An 18,240-nucleotide genomic window follows, 5' to 3' on the forward strand; every position below is an offset into this window, starting at 1 on the left:
TTCGAAGTTGTCATAGATTAACTAGCATTAGGCAAAGATTGGCTTATCACATTTGTAGCTGTTCCGGCTAATACATTGTGGATAGTTTCAACACCGGCTTAAGGATTGTCGACGTGCACGCTTTTGAGATGGGGTTGCAGAGAGAAAAAGGAACCTGCAAAGTACTCAAAAAGGAAGGTTAGAAGGATGTGGGATGGATCCCGAGAAGCCACTTCGATGCTAAAATTAGGATTTGGCGTGAAGAATTTAAGGAATTAATTTAATGACTTTGACAAGTTAAGGTTGATGTGTGCTTACTTGTGTCCATGGATATGAGCCATTATAGTAATTGATGTTAGATTTGGTTTTAAGAAACATTCCGAAATACTTATTTTTATTTAAAAAGATCTTTTCAATTTTTATAAGTTTGCTAAAGTTTGGTGGATATGTTTCTATATTTAGGAAGAGATGGTCCTGTGATTGTCTAGTTATATGGGAGCCTTATCTTCCTTATGATAAGGTTAAGATAAGAATTCCACACGAACACCGGGGCTAGTGGCACGGGTCGGCATGTGATGCTGGAAACATGTCGAGACCAGAGCAGGAGGTCGGCACACAATGCAGGAAGCATGCCTAGAGTGGAGCAGGAGGTTGACACACAATGCAGGAAGGCCTCACGGAAATTTCCCACCGGTCACCAAGGTAAATCAGGAAGTGCACGCAGCGGCCAGCACAACATCCTTTGATTACGCTCCTCATTTGGAGGAAAATTTCCACAAATACGCCATGACTGAGAATCGAACCGTAGGTGCCTGTGTGACAACCTGAATGCCCCTACCGCATCATCATTGCCCCGGGACAATAAATTTTTATTTTAAGACCAGCACAGATAGATGTTTATTTGACATGTAATTGAGTATTTCTGCACCACTAGATAGACTTGATGTTTTAGTAAAATTTATCATCGATCTATATGCCATACAGTGGTAAAATTCATAAAGAAACAAATAAACATTGTAGAGAAGAAGAGAGATAGTCAGGTGATCGAATTAAGAGTGGGGATATATCGAGCAAATGAGGGAGAAATATATACTACTTAAAAATTCCACTAATTGAATCTAAAAAGAGTCTCAATTGATATCATGATTTGAACTCATCTGGTTCCTTAGCTTCCAAACCCAACCAATATCTTCAATTCCACCTCAAAACGTAACCAACAAATTAAATTTCGTTTGATTCAAATTATTTATCTGCCATCTAAATTTTTAAAACAATCATTTAAGATATAAAATTTAAATACAAATAAAACTTGATATCTAACATCATCAACTCTTATTCACCGAGAGCCTATGATTATATGCCTATCAAATATTGATTAAATAAATAACATTGTTACATAAAAATGATTGTTTTTTTTGGGCATATGTCTTTTAATTGAGGACAATGCATACATGCATAATTAAGAAGATTGTCGCCCATAATTAAGTTGGAATTCATGTGATAGATTGCCATATGAGAATCTTGAGGGAACAATCCCACAATCCCTTGAATAACATGCTGTGGAGCTGACAATGGAGAAGCACTTGAGATGAATATTATCACCTTTTGCCACATAATTAGAAGATTATCTTATGAAATATCTTCAAATAAATTAAATAATTAGTTGAGAATAGAAAATTATGATAAAGGCTTGGTCTGCTTAGCTAAGTCGACTTAATTGAAATTACCTCGCTACATCCTAGACTAGTTAGATAAGAGTTTTTCAAGAAGTTCATTAAGGTCATAATTTCTTACAAAGATTTTGTCTAAGAAAGTGGTCGTTGTTTCGATAACCAAGAAGGTCCCTACGTCGTCACGAGCTAGAAGCCGATTTTAGAAATGTGAATTTAACTAACTAACAGTTAAACCTAAATCTAACACAAGGTCAAACACTTAGTATAATTAACTTAATAAATAAAGATACATAACATCTCACAAAACTTATAAGACAACCCTTGTATGTCATGTACAGAGGCACTTAGAATGAGTGAGATGATAAAGACAATTAATGTATAAAATTTTAAATTTTTTTAAAAAAATTATTAAAATTATTTTCTAAAAATTATTTTGAAAATTTGATAATTACATAAGATTCATACTTGTTGTGTTTATTTATATTATAGTTTTTAAAAATATATATATCTTTGAAAATTGGTTGATCAACACCTAGACACAAAACTTTTAGGTCAACACTATGTCTAAGAACCCTAAGACATATAGATAGAAATTTCTTATAGTCAACAAGGATGTTTTAAGGGAGTATCTAGTTGAGGGGAGGTTATCCTTAAAAGATCCTATTTTTAAAAGATATTTTTTAAAAATTACTTGAAAATCTCTTTAAAAATATATTTTTGAAAACTTATGTTTATAAAATATTTTATAAATTGATCTTTTCACTTGGAATAACCCCTAAGACACATAGGGAGATTGACTTATGGTCGAAAAAAAGCCCTAAGAAAATGTCAGATTTAGAGGGAAGTTCAAATTGAAAGTTCAATTAAAATTCATATTTTTTTAAAAAAATTTAAAAATCATAAACTATTTATTTTGTTGACTTGGATTAACCTCTTAGACACATAGGGAGTTTGCCTTGTGGGTAACAAGGAGTTCTAAGGAAGTGTCAAACCAAGGGAGAAGTCTAAAATCAATAGAACAAAACTATTTCAAAACTATTTTTATAAATCCTTGAAAAAATTTTGAAAAATCTTAGGAAACCATTTTAAATTCATATTCAAAATTATTTTAAAATTATTCTTTTAATTTATATCTAATCTAAGACACATAGGGAGGTTGTTTTGCGGTTAACAAAGAGTTCTAAGAACGTGTCAGGTTAAGGGGGTGATCCTAGTTGAAAGACCAATTAAAATTCATGTTTTGAAAAGATTTTTAGAAAATCATATACTATTTATTTTGTTGACTTGGATTAACCTCTTAGACACATAGGGAGTTTGTCTTATGGATAACAAGGAGTTCTAAGGAAGTATCAGATCAAGGAGAGGTCCAAAATCAATAATGCAAAACTATTTTAAAATTATTTTTATAAATCCTTAAAAAAATTTAAAAAAATCTTTGAAAATCATTTCAAATTCATATTCAAAATTATTTTAAAATTATTATTTTAATTTGGATCTAACCTTAAAAAATGATAATCCCAGTAGCCACATCTCTGGGAGTAATAAATATTTTTTAAAAATCATCTACTTTTTATCTCAAAACACATTTCAAAACTTGGTTTGAAAATCTTTTGAAAACTTATATTGATTCTTTTAAAAAATTATTTTAAAATTATTTTTGAAATCTACTATAGTCTTTCAAGAACTGCCAAGACTAAGTTGTGACTATAGGACATACCATAATTGTTGGTGCAATATAATAAGTTTTTTGATATTTAAAAAGGGGGAGAAGGGACTTAAGTTAAAAATCTATATTTCTCTTATATTATTAAACCTTGATCGAGATTTAACTTAATAAATTGTCAAACATCAAAAAATAAGAGATTATTGATGCAAGAAGCACTAGTTTATCTCTAGAGTTTTGATGTTTGACAATACACCTAGGACTGGTCAGTTTAACCAAGGGTCAATCCAAACAGGACCTAATGTTTGAATGTGAGTAAAGTCTAGTCAGGTCAGTTTGACCAGAACACTAGTGAAAAGTTCTAGTTAATTGGACCGGGCAAGGAAGTCCTAGTCAGATTGATCGGGCAAGGAAAATCCTAGATGGAGGTGAGACAGAGGAAGTCCTAGTTGATGCTAGGTAGGGAAAGTCCTACTTGGAGGCTAGGCAAAGGAAGTCCTGGTTAGAGGTTGGGCAAGGAAGACCTGGTGAGTGAAACTGGATAGGAAGTCGTGGTTGGAAGATGGGCAGGAAGTCTTGGTGAGTAAAGTTGGGTAAGAAAGTGCTAACTGGAGGTTAGGCAAGGGAAAGTCTAAGCAGGTCAAGGGTGACTGGATGTTTGGCAGGTGGAAAGTTTACCTATGGAAGTAATTATTCCTAATTAGAGGTTAGGCAAGAGAAAGTTCAAATAGGTTAAGGCTGATCGGATGTTTGGTAGGTGGGAAATCTACCTATGAAAGTGACTAGTCCTAATGGGAAGTTAGACACAGATAAGCCTAGTAGGTTAGACCTACATGGTAAGACTTAGGTAAGCCTAATAGGTCAAATGGACTACAGCTAGGCTTAGATTGCTTCATTTGTATGTATGCTTATCTTGTAGGAACTAAAAGCTAGAAATAAGATTGAAGAAGTATAAGAGGAACAAACAGAAGCAGCTGAACCAAGCTAAGGTCATCTCAGGTCAAACTCGAGTTAACTGGATCCAAGCGCCTAGATGTTACTCCAGGTGCCCTTGGATGGTCCAGACGCCTAGATCAAGAAGAAGTGACCGCGATAAAGATTGTAGAGATCGGATCGGATCAGATCCAGACGCCCGTAAGAGTCTATATAAGGGTCTTAACGTACACCATAACGGACAACTTCTCTACTCCTCATTCTTCATCCTGTAGTATTGCTGAATGCAAACGGAGCTAGACTAGTGCGACCGGGAAAGCTCCAAGAAGGGTGCGTTCAGGACTTCCAGATCGACTTATTCGAGATTTGGTTAATTCTTTTAAATTCTTATTCTCTTGCACTTCTATTTTTATATTATTATTTTGATTGTAAGACAGATTTTTCTACCTCCGAAAAAGTTCAAAAAGGAGATCATTAGTGGATTGGCGTCTTCTTGTGCATAGACCTTAGATGTACTAACCCTGGGGGTTAGGATCTAAGTAAATCTGTGAGTCTCTTGCTTATTTTTATAATATCCGCTGTCAGTCTTTGTGTTAGTAATGAATGAATGAAAGAATAACGAAAGCACTATTTACCCCTCTAGCGCACACACTAGTCCTATATTTTTAAGTATACACACTTTATTCTTTTAGCCTGCAGCAATATAACTTTCTAGATGTGTCATATAAAAACCATTCGGCAATTGTGCTCCCAAGTGCCAAAATACTTATTAGTACTCGACTGATCAAGTCCAAATGGATTGCTGAGTCTCGAGTGCAAGCTTAGTCCTCTTTATTAGAACTAATCTAATTAGACTTTTATTTAAACTCAAATGGATTTTTTTTTAAATCCAATTCTATTTCATTCCAATTGAAACAGCAAAAAAAAAACAACATCTGTTTCAATTCAACTGAAATAATAAAAAAATATTTAATTTTTTAAATATATTATTTTTTAAAAAATAACATGTATTAAAAAATAATAATAATAAAATCATTTAAAAATAAAAAATTTAATTAAGACATTATTGTTTATCATTTTTTATTTTAGTAAAAATGAAATTCGTCATCCCAACGATCCCACACGATCAGTCTTATGAATTTTTCATGAATAATATAATAACTGACCGAGATGTATAAACAGTGTTCATACTGTTTATAAATTTTTTAATATATTGTTTTTCATGATTATCATTCATTTAATTTTTTTTCATGAATAGTAGACAATAATGAAAGAAAAAAATTATAACTATTAATTTATATCTTCTTGGATTTCCCACGTAGTACTTTTTAGCAGTCATTCAGTTGTAATTCCTTACATTATCTAAGCAATATTATTTACATTTCACAGGCAGATATTTCTTTATTTATGTCTCCACTGGAATCATTTTGTCTCTTTAGTTCTCACCCCCTACCTCTAAGTGAACAAAGCATCTTAAAGCAGCGTCTACAAGCAATAAAGCGAGCATGCAGCTAGCGTGTCGCGTGCAAGGCTGACCTCCAAAACAAAGACAAGTCAGCTGACCTAAAGCTGTACGTGAATGTTTGTTTTCCTTTAACTCATGCTCTGCTATCATTTCATGCACGTAGGCTGCTGCTTAAAGCAGCTGGAATATAATCCCGACTTTAGTAAACACCCTCCCCTCCTTAATGAACCTGCACCTGCATTTAGATTTCAAAGAGAGAGAAAGACAGAGAGTGTGGGTGAGGAAGAGGGAGAGGGAGTGAAGGGAGGAGCCCTTTCACTTTCCCCAAAAATAAAGAAAAGGTTACGCCTTTGTTAAAGCCTTTAATAAAGCCACCTCTCACGTGTTAACCCAATAACTCGTTGGTGTCCATGGCCGTGCACTATGCACGCACAGCAGCTTCTCTGGTTTACTGGGGGAACGACTCCATTCAGCTTTGCTTAAATTTATGGAAAAGGAAGCTCTGGGGATCAAGCAGTAGCCGCGGAAGAAGAAGGAGCAGAAGAATTAGAAGTCAGAAAAAGATGGGTGTTTGGTTGCAGGTTAATTATTAGAATGAATGGGGCCGAGCAGGATTGGGGAGAATCAACTTGAGAGTTGGGAAGTAAGACCCCAGCTGCTAAGTTTTCTGCAGCTAAAGCTGAAGCAATTGCAAATTAAGGCTTCAAAGGCGACTAACTGAATTCTTCTGTCCCTTTCATTTCGCTGCTTTATTTGCATGATCTCCATATCCTTGTAATGCAGGCAATCTCTTTTGTCTGCTTAGCTAGGGTGGTTGGATTCTGCCCATTGCCATCGAGTCATGGATGCATGCCCAATGCAAAATATGTGTTCATCACTTGAACAGATAAGTAATAATTATTTGATGGGTCAGGTTGATCTGAAGATGTCGGCTATCGATGCCTTACAAGATATTAGGACCTTAAACGCTATATCCAACAATATATATCCTTAATACAAATTGGTGCAACGTTATTGCAGAATTATAAGACACAAATTAAAAGGCAAAGAATTATATTCCTTCTTATGAGATGTGCTCTTGAATGGGCATAGTCATTCCAAGCAGACTCCACTGACCACAATCAATAGAAAGACTGCGAGAGCCACAGTTTAAGCACAACAAAGATAATACAAATCTTCTTCTCTCCTCTTTGTTTGTACTTTAAGCTTTCGGTTTCTGCGAGTTCAAAGATTTGTCGATTTGTAGAAATCTAGTGACTTCGAGATAGTCACTGTATCTTAATCCTTAGAATCAGAATAACACTGAGGAGAATCATAATTCACCCTTTTTTTTTGATAATTTACATATCCAGCTCTTCAAATCAATTAATTTTAAAAGTGATCAGTCCAATCCCACAAAAAATTTTCATCGATCATTAGAGCAAATCGAAAATCATGAACAACTCATTGCTCTACAACTAACATTCCAAGATTATTTTTCCATCAGAGGAAATTAACCACAGTGTGTCATAGCTAAAAATCTATTGGAAATGTGAATAAAAAAGGAAATGGATGGAAGGAGACAATCTTTGCCGGAGAGATTGATATTTTGCTGAATTACAATACCAATTATGAGTGGAGTCTTTAGTGGTGCTGAGTCACATTGGAAGTGGCTTGTTGGTTGATTGAGTCGCCGAGAAGCCGATTGGATCACAACTATTGGAGTTGTGAAGGTATATGCATAGGGAGAGACTTTAGTTTCATGCATATCTGTGCAGGGGTGTAAATTTAGGGTTTATACATCCAATTGAACGTTTATGCAATGAACCAAAGGTGATTCGTGTGCAAGAGTGCAAAACAGAAGCTTTCTATGCATTTGTTCACAACATCAATGTTTGTGACACAATATAAACCAACCATTAATTCCCCTATATCATTCACAAAGGAGTCTCCTACTTGCACCATCATTTATTTCCATTCAAATTTTCAGCTCGTGCACCTTTTCATGATAGCGTTGCAGGGGTGAGTACTAATTTGGTTCATCATGATCAACCAGTGCTTGCTTAGTTGAGTACATGGTTGTGATGTTGTATCGTGGGAAACAAATGTGCCATGTAACCTCAGAGCACCGTCAAATGAGGATGAATCTATTTCAAAGAAACTGCGTCAAACGCAGACTTTGACATTTCTTTTCTTGACTAGGTGACCCATTCAGACTCAAGAGTTGGATGATTCCCTTTTTAGACTTGGACAGTCAAGCATCTTAATTGACCATCTCAAGAAGTATTTGACTTCTCCTCCCAAGCACTTAACACTCGGGTGATAGACAACAATATAATCGAGCACGTGGAATCTCGACTCGGCATCACTTCCCAAAGTCGACGCTTAAGCAATGACGACCCACTTGGGAATACTCGATGATTCTGTCAAGTATGTACTTGACAACTTAGTTCGATAGTCGCCTTCCCGACTCAGTAGTTGAGCAGCTCAACCAATGACGATCCACTCGGGCTCAAGCAATACCGCTCGATAGTTCGACAGACGACTACAATATCAACTCGAGAACTCAACAATGTTGTCAACAAAGCAAGATCAGCCTAACCCAAACTGACAACTTGAGATTATCAGCTCAAGTCATCTTGTAGATAAGTTTAAAATTGCATTTGTAATTTCAATTTAGTAAATTCTCCTCTATCTTTGACTAAGATTGTTTAACAGATCAACCCATGGATGTTTGATTAACTATGGAAGTGTCTTGCCATTACACTGTAGCAGTGGGGGCAATCAAAATTCACCAATAAACTTGTGGAAGGTGGTCATGATAATTAATAACACTGAGGAGAATAATTTTTTTGGGAATAGTCAATGATAACATGACATTTTACCGAACTGTGTAATTGGTTTTGTGTATTATCCAAAATGCGTACCTCATTTTTGAATTGACCAAATTACATATCTCTTTCCCATAATACTCCTCTTCCTTTTCACTACTCATATGAACAAAAAAAACTCCGAAGCATTTTATTTTTTTCACTAAAAAAAATTTAATCTCTCAGCCCTCTTTCATATCTGTCTTGACGAGTTTCCTCCATTGTTCCCTTCGCCTCCGCCTAACAGTGCAAAGAGACACGGCAAGTCGATGACAATTTGAGATCAAGGCTAAAGCTTTGGATCGATTCATGGTGGGCTCTAGGTTAGTGGTGTTTCTGATCGAGATTTGGAAGAAATTAAATGACATGGAAGTCAAGTTGTGCCTTGGTTTGCCAAACTCCGATGTGTTAGAGAAGCCAAACACGAGGGGTAGAAAATGAGTGTTTCCAGAGGATGAGACCGACTTTGTCCATTCTTCACCAGAGGGTGACTCCGATCGTAGGAGTGTTAGTGTGTCTCTAGTGGCGAAGTAGGTTTTTGATTTCGGATTAAAGATGTGAACTTTGTATGTTTTAGGGTGGTTCTATTTGTTTATCGGTAGTTGTTTGATGAAATGCGAAGGTGCAACTGAAGGCAGAGATGGAGGCGGACGCTACTGGATGAGGTCCTTACTTGAGGAAGATTGACCGTATGGTTTACAAGTGGTACAAGGAGCTTAAGGAGGTGTTGGATAACATGTTCAAATGATTTTTCTAGGTAAGCAAGTATGACTTAATTACTAATACTATCACAAACAAATATGTGTTTATATTTTTTTCAATAATTATTATTGTAAATTATTGATTTTCACATCTTTTACATGAGAAGTATCAAGAAAAGAAAGTTGCAATGAATATCAATATGTCATCATTTACAAAGACAAAGATGGTGACTTGATGTGGTTGGAGATGTTCCTTTGGAGTGAGTGTCATGCACCAACTTGTGTGTGCTTGAGGAACTATTCTTTTCCTTATAAATTAATAGGAATCTTTTTAATTGCTATTTGTAGAATATTTATATCTTTTGTAAAAGATTAAAAGATAATGAAAGGATTTTAAACAAGAGATCTAGAATCAAGACAGTAAGAAGTTAATTGGGTACTTCTGTTAATTCACAAGAAAAAGGAGTAGTTCCTCCAACACACACAAATTAGTGCATGACACTCACTCCAAAGTAACATCTCCAACTAACATCAAGACATCATCTTTGTCTATATAAGTGATGACATATTCACATCAATTATAACTTTTTTCTTGATACTTCTCCTGCAAGAGATGTAAGAATCAATAATTTACAATAATAATTATTGAAAAATACAAACACATGAGTTTGTGATGGTAGTAGCAATTAAATCATGTTTGCTTACCTAAGAAAAACTATTTGAACATACTATTCAAGGCTTCCCTGAGCAACTTGTGCTCCTTTGTAAACTTTGAAGTCAATCTTCCTCAAGTAAAGAGCCCCATCCATTCTAACCTTCACAAACAACCAAGCGGCATCCACCTTCAGTTGCACCTTGTATTTCATCAAACAACTATTGGTAAAAAAAAATAAATAAAACCATCCTAAAACACACAAAGTTCACATCTTTGATCCATAATTAAAAACTTACTTCGCCGCCAGGGACATACTGACGTTCTTGCAACTGGAGTTGCCCTCTGGTGAAGAATTGACAAAGTCGGTCTCATCATCCGGAAGCTCTCATATTCTACCCCTCGTGATCGGCTTCTTCGATGCATCGGAACTCGACAGACCAAGCCGCAGCTCGGCTTCTATGTCGTTTGCTTTCTTTCAAATCTCGATCAGAAACACCATTGACTCATAGCTCACCATGAATCGATCAAAAGCTTTAGCCTTGATCTCAAACTGTCGCTGACTTAACGTGTCTCTTTGCGCCATTAAGTGGAGGCGAAGGGGACGATGGCGAGGGAACTCTTCGAAATGGAGATGAAGGAGGAGGGCTGAGAAATTAGATTTTTTAGTGAAAAAATTAAAGCACTTCGGAGTGTTTTTTGTTCGGATGAATAGTAAAAAGGAAGAAGGGTATTATGAGAAAGAGATATGTGATTTAGTCAATTCAAAAATGGGATACGCGTTTTGGGTAATATGCAAAATCAAGTAGTTTGGTAAAATGCCAATAATATATATTCACCCCTGAAATAAGGCCATGTTTATCAAAGAAAACAAAAAACTCAAATTTTATCCATTTACTTTGAGTAGGGCACACAAGATCTCAGTAGGTTCCTTAGAGCTGTAAGTAGGCTATTTTTACCTTAAACATATTCTGTCAAAATCTACTTAATTAATTTGTATCTGGAGCAAAAATAAGTCGATGTTGCTGATCAACACTCACAAGAATTTTGTTAGTGCCTATTCAAACCAAGAGGATCTATGAATGACATCATGATTGAGTTTGAACACATAGTCCCCTATCTGATTGATCAAGTTGCAAACTAATAATTCGTTTGTTGAATAATTAAAGCTATAGAGACATTCTAAAATTCTTCACATTTCGTCCTTTAAAAATATTATACCAATTACTGAGAGAATGAGTTTGTTGGATATGTCTAGGTATAAAGAGAAAGGGATTTGCTTGATGATGTTAATATAATCCTTAAATGAATGGAAGTGAAGTATCAATGGTTCGACAATGCCCTTTTGATTCTTCAGTTAAATTTTGGTGGTAAAACTTGAAAGAGCAGAATGTATTGATAGAGCAAGTTAAAGAGAATGAGATCAAATCCCTTTACCATGGTTGATTTTATGATTAATCCTTTAAGCCATGTAGGTAGTTGTTTCCTACCGTATAGGTGCTAACAAGGGTGTGCCCAAGGTATTGGTGCAGGGAATATACCACTTTGAACCTATATTTTGACATATTATAAATTTAAAGTTAGGTTATTTGTGGATCTCATATGTGTGTTAAATGTACAAGTGCAGAAAATTTGACAAAAAAGAAATCTTTGTAGGTCAAGTGACTAGACACTAAACAATGGAATACTTGATAGGTACCAAGTGTAAAAAGCCCTAGTCTGGTGATCGAACACTAGATAGTGAAAGTTCTGAATATTAGAAGAAGTGGAATTCCCAGTGGGTTAGCAGGAATTGGACCAGACACTTGACCAGGTAAGTCCTGGAGGTACCAGGTAAGTAAGCTAAGAGACTTTTTAACACAGAAAGTGGTGAGGAGTGCCTCTTCTTTCTAGGACCGAGGGTAGTCTAATAGCTAAACACAAACCTACACTACAAGAAAATTATCATATACCCACGGTAAGCTTTAGCTACGCATATACAAATTGTAGGTAAAGGTAACATATAACTACATATATATGACATCGTCACTATAAGTTATAGGGACAAATATCAATACTATGGCTATTGGATATCTATACCTACACTTATATTTTACTGTCACTATAAATTTTTTTTTTACTGTGGGTATAAATAGCATATATCTATACTTATAATTTACTGTCACTATAAGTTTCACTGTTATTATAAATAATTTTTAATGACATTTATCAAAATAAATTATTTTAAATATTAAAGTATCATATTAAATTATTTATGATGATAAATTTTATTAATGAAAAATCAAATCATAATATAAAAATATTAAGTGCAACCTATTTTAATTATTGGTATATTTAAATTTAGCTAACTAAGAAACTATCTTGTGTTCAAAGTCAAAGGTGGGCAACGGTTGTTGTCCAAAGCTTAGAAAATATTATGTGGACTAACTTTGTGATATAGGAAGCAACTTGGTGATCTAGGCAACTGGAAGAGGTCTAGACGACCTGATGCAAATAAATTTGATCAGACCAAGTCATGGACTTCTAAGTGACCAGAGCAATGTTTAAGCGACCTTAGTGTCTGAGTGACCATAATGCTTTCAAGCGACCTGAATTCCAAATCTAGCAATTTAAACGAGATGATCATGGGATAAAGTTGACCTTGCTCCAGGCACCCGGAAGAATTCCAGGCGACTGGAGGTCACTGTGTCAGCCAAATTTGCACTCAAAGTGGATCAGATCAACATCCAGGTCAGCAGGGCTCAAGCGACCAGAAGGACTTTTAGGCGATCAGATATGTGCCATGTCAGCAGTCGACATACCTCTATAAAAGGAATGGCGACTCCTATTTTCAACATAGAAATTAATTGTTTATCCGAGATCATCCTGTTGTTACGTTGCTTGCAAGTGCTTCTTCAAATTCAATGACAGCATTGCTCATCAATTGTTATTTCTATTATTCTTGTTGCCTAATCTTGTTGGTTTATTATTTGAGCTATTAATTATCTTATAAGAGATTTCTTCACCTCTAGAAGATTTCTGGAAAGAAGATTTTTAGAGGGCATTCAGGAGCAATCCACTTAATGATCATACACCGTGGATGTAGGAATTCTTGAGGGAAGCTAAACCACATTAAACAACTTGTGTCATTGGTTTGTTATTTGCGCTTTGTTTTCCACTGTAATTTATTACAATTTACTCATATTAGTTTTATGCTACAATTACTTTGTGTGTTTATTTATTTTTGTTATTACTATCATCTCAAAAAAATTACACACGATATTCATCCCCCTCTAGCATGAGTACAATCCTAGACAAGGATGGTCTAGACCTACGCAAGCCATGCCCTGCTTGGTGTTTCCCTATCATGTGCTTATCAAATTATGATCTATTTGTCCTATTTGTATGCTATGGTGACTCTTTCTAACAAGGTGGCTACCTAACTATAGGTCTCCATGGGGCAAGGTCGTTTCTATCAAAACTATGCCTCAACATGGTTGGAACTAGCAACCTTGACAAGGCACTCAAAGGGACTAGTTGGGTAAGGAGCTCAATCATAGCCCCAAGCGGAGCCTTACGAGCCCATGTTGCTAAACTGGGTGTTTAAGTTAGGCAATATTGGTGATCTAACATGTGTGATTTGAGTATATAGGAAAGTCCAAGTTTGAAGACTTGACAAAGACTTGGCAAATGGTGAAGTCGGAGGCGCGGCCTCTTGGCAAATGGTGAAGTCCCGGAGGCATGGCCTCTTGGCAAAGGGAGACTTAGCACGACGAAGCTGAGGGAAACATCTCAAGCGAGTGCAAGGATAGGCACAAGGCTTGTGGAAGATGTTTGAAGACTTACGTCAAGGCTAAGGAATGAAGAAGGAAGTTGAAAGAGGATTTTTAGCTTTACCAGTCGACTGACACTGCCATCAGTCAATTGATGTCTTGATCAGAAACACACAGAGACTTTGGTGACTGATCAGTCGACTGACCAGTTGACCAGTCGACTGATGACCAATCGACTGACCAGTTGACCAGTCGATAACCAATCGACTGATGGCTCCATCAATCGACTGATAGACGACCGTTGAGGTAACAACTGGCTAATTAAATGCAGATTAAAGAGCCGTTGAAGTCCATCAGTCGACTGGCCCTTGGAGCAGTCGACTGATGTACAGAAATACATAAAAATAGAAGTCGACGCCCAAGAAATTAACAGTTCATTTTTTCATCTTTCTGGGAAACTTTTGACTCTGTAAAACTCTCTTCTTCCTCCTCAAAACTTCACTTATATCTTGTGAAAGGAAGAGACGGATTGTGTGAGGGTTTCTCCACCTTTAAAGTGTTCTTTAAAAAGAAAGATTTTTATAGTAGAAAAGGTCGTCTGTGTGTGTGGATCCTTGGATTAGACACCTCGTAGAGGTGGATCCCAAGTAAATAAACTGGGTTAGCGATTGTGATCTTTTCTCAGCTTTTATTTTTGCTTCTGCTAACGATTTCGCAAAAAAATTCAAGAATCGCTATTCCCCCCCCCCCCCCCTAGCAAACGCATAGGTCTCAACAGGGACTTCATCGTTACCTAACATTCGATCAACCTTGACCTTTTAAGACTTTACCATTGCCTAACATTTGATTCTTCTTAACATGTTTGGACTTCCTTCATTGCCAAGTATTAGTCAATCTTAATCCATTTGGACTTCACATCTCATGCTAAGTGTCCAATCCTTCATGACTCATTTAGATTTAACTTCTCATACCAAGTGTTTGGTTCTTCATGATCCACTTGTGTTGGGTTGCAAGGGTGCAAACATAGTCCCACATGTAAAGTATATGGAAAAGATCATGGGGTTAAAAGGATGGAAAGTATCTCCATTGGTATGAGACATTTTGGATAGAGCCCAAGAACAAAGTCATGAGAGTTTAGGCCCAAAGTGGACAATATCATACCATTGTGGAGATATTTTGATTCCATCGGTACTAACAAGTGGTATCAGAGCGAGATCGCTCTTCACCGGACTAACCACCGGATGAGCCATGATCCAGATCTAACCATGTGGTTTGAACCTTAAACAAAGGAAGTGGGTGCTCCGTGTCTGAATCAAGAGGACCAGACACCAGGTGAGAAGTCCTAGTAGGTCGGGTGGACCGAGTGGCAAAAAGTCCTAGTTGCGACTAGGTGGGAAGTCCTAGTAGGTCGGGTGGACCGAGGGGCAAAAAGTCCTAGCTGCGGCTAGGTGGGAAGTCCTAGTAGGTCGGATGGACCGAGGGGCAAAAAATTCTAGTGGGTCGAGGATTCAGACATCATAAAACGACATTGGGGGGGCTGTGATCCTTTGTTTGAGGGGGGATTGTTGGATTACAAGGGTGCAAACATAGTCCCACATCTAAAGTACATGGAAAAGATCATGGGGTTAAAAGAATGGAAAGTATCTCCATTGTATGAGGCCTTTTGGGTAGAGCCCAAGAACAAAGTCATGAGGGTTTAGGCCCAAAGTAGATAATATCATACCATTGTGGAGATATTTTGATTCCATCGGTACTAACAACTTGGACTTCTCCTTTGCTAATTTTCTATTAGACTTCCAATAGCTAAGTGTCTAATCAATCATGCATGATCTCCACTTTAACTTTTTCACTATCAAGTATCTGGTCAACCTTAACCTACTCAACTTTTCGTTCAATCAATAAACATATTGATCAAACATCAAAACTCAACTCGAACCAACTTGAGCTTGATCAACCTTGACCAAAGATTAATTGCATCAACAATTCATCTTTAACATCCAGAATGATGGTGGATTTTTGACACGTCAATACATATTAATGAACTTGAGATTCTCAATTGATATCATTAATATTGATCCCACTCTATGTCATCTAGACACACCTACATGATTTGACTCCAACATGGTTGAGTCATCCAATTTGACTGAGGTCTCTAGTTTCATCGAGTTCTCTAGTCTGGTTGAGTCCTTCAGTGACCAGTCTAGTTAAATCACCGCTTAGCAGAGTCATATCTTATCTGAGTCACTAGGTCAAATCACTCTGAGCTGTTGAATCACCTCTTGGCCAAGTCACCTCTTGGGCAAGTCTCCATTTAGTCGAGTCACCATTTGGCCAAGCCACCACTTGGGTGAGTCACCTTTTGGTTGAGTCACCAAGTCAAGCCACTCCAAGCTACTAAGTCACCCCGAGCTGTCGAGTCACTAGGTCGAGCGAATCTGAGTCGTTGAGTCACTCTGAGCCGAGTCACATCTTGGCCAAGTCACCAAGTTGAGCCACTCCAAGCTATTGAGTCACTTTAAGTGGAGTCATCTCTTGTCCGAGTCACCACTTGGTCGAGTGACCTTTTGGCCAAGTCGCCACTTGGTTGAGTCACCTCTTGGCCGACTCGCCAAGCCGAGTTAGCTCGAGTTACTAAGCCAATACAAGTTGTCGAGTCACCAAGTCAAGCCACTCCAAGCTACTAAGTCACTCCAAGCTATCGAGTCACTAGGCTGAGCCACTCCGAGTCATCGAGTTACTTTAAGCTGAGTCACTTCTTGGCCGAGTCACCAAGTTGAATGACTCCAAGTTGTTGAGTCACTATGATCGGAGTCACCTCTTGCCCAAGTGATAACCAACAATTTGACATATTATTTTAATCTCATACTTGACATTTTTAACCCTTCGTATGTTTAAAATCGTGTTAATATCATATTTCATGAGCAAATATTTATTTTGAGTGTATTTTATCTTGCAAGGCAATTAAAGGAGATGTCGACTAGCGATCCAATAGCCAACACGACCTGATTTTGTCCCCTGACATGGCCATGTTCTTTGTTGCCATGATTGAAGGAAATCAATCTGGACCAGGGCACTTCCAAAGAGGAACACAGTCTGTCTGTGTCCCTTATTGTAGCTTAACCAAAACTCTCCAGCAAGCCTACACGGCCTGATCGTGCCACCTGACATGGTCGTGGCACAAGTGGCGGTGGTTCAAGAGTGGAAAATGGTTCCATATGAAGTTGGTTTAGGGAGGAGGGCCATAGAGGGGTAGAGGCCAGCTCATCAAAGAGGATACATGCAACACCCATCTCCATCTCCACCTCCATCCAATCTCATGCCATCTCCATTCAAGGAAGCACCTCCAGTCATCTCCATCCATAGCTCCGACGCCCATCTCTCCCACCAATTGGAAGAAGAGAGTTCAACTCACGCAAGGAGTTTCTCATCCATCACTTTCATCCATGAGCTTTCATCTTGATCGGGAGAGGCTCCACTTCATGCACAAGCTTTGAGATCTCGAAGCTTCACTTATTCCACAACCACCTTCATTGTCGGAGAGATTTGGGATCTCAATCTCCATCACAATCCCTCCGTGAGGTCCTTCTTCTGCAAGCCACAACGCACTCCTCTGATCAATCTCTAGCTCTTAGTTTTTTTAGTTCAACTTTTAGAATTAATTATTTAATTTTTTTTTATACTATTTTTACTTATGTTAATGCAATTAAATTCATTCAATTCCTGCAATTTCTTATTTGCATTTGAATGTTATGATGTTTCTGTTAGGTAGTATAGATTAAGTTAGGATTCAGGGCTTTCGTTAATTCCTATGCAATCGTAGTTTAGCAAAGTTACAGTTTTATTGAGTGTGTTACTTTACACATGATTGCCATTATCTTCTTTGCGGTCATAATTTAGGTGCTTACATTTTGTTGATCAATAAAGTGTCAGTACCTGCCCAAACTCAAGATGTTATGTTAGATGAATTATTTTCTGAGTTTGAGAGAAGGTGATTGCCTACACTCAATAAAAAGATAGAAATCTGGCTCTGAGAATCCACCTTAGGTTTATTGGTAGCATCATCTCTGCAAGAACCACCTATGCCTACAGGGAGAGGTGAGGCAACTAACCAGGCATTTCGCACCCGTTGAAAATTGATTCAAGACCTATTGATAGCAATATCCCTACATGAACCATATGCGCCAACCATGGGGGCCACAATAATGCAGTAATTGGGATAGAAAAGTGAAGTTGTCACCTTAGCGACCCTTTTAGGGATTTTCAAAATTTGTAGGTGTATGATAATGCACTGCTCGAGGTTCGAACCTTCGTGAATTGGGAATCCCCGCCCACCTTTACCAACACATCATGCCCTAAGGGACACAATGATGCAACAATTGATAGCAAAAAGGTGAAATCGTCACCTTAACGACCACTCCAAGGCAACCCCACACTTCTTGGAAGAGGGTAGGGCGGGCCCACATTTCTTGAAAGAGAGTAAATCATGGAGAACTTCGCCCAACAATAGTAACGCCTATAAAAACGGGTGAGGCAATTAGTAGGGCATCCGCACACGTTGAGAATCAACCCCAAG

The sequence above is a fragment of the Curcuma longa genome, chromosome 8 (genome assembly GCF_044706935.1).
Source record: "Curcuma longa cultivar G26 ecotype Majalengka, Jawa Barat chromosome 8, ITB_CL_G26_1.1, whole genome shotgun sequence".
Lineage (NCBI taxonomy): Eukaryota > Viridiplantae > Streptophyta > Magnoliopsida > Zingiberales > Zingiberaceae > Curcuma > Curcuma longa.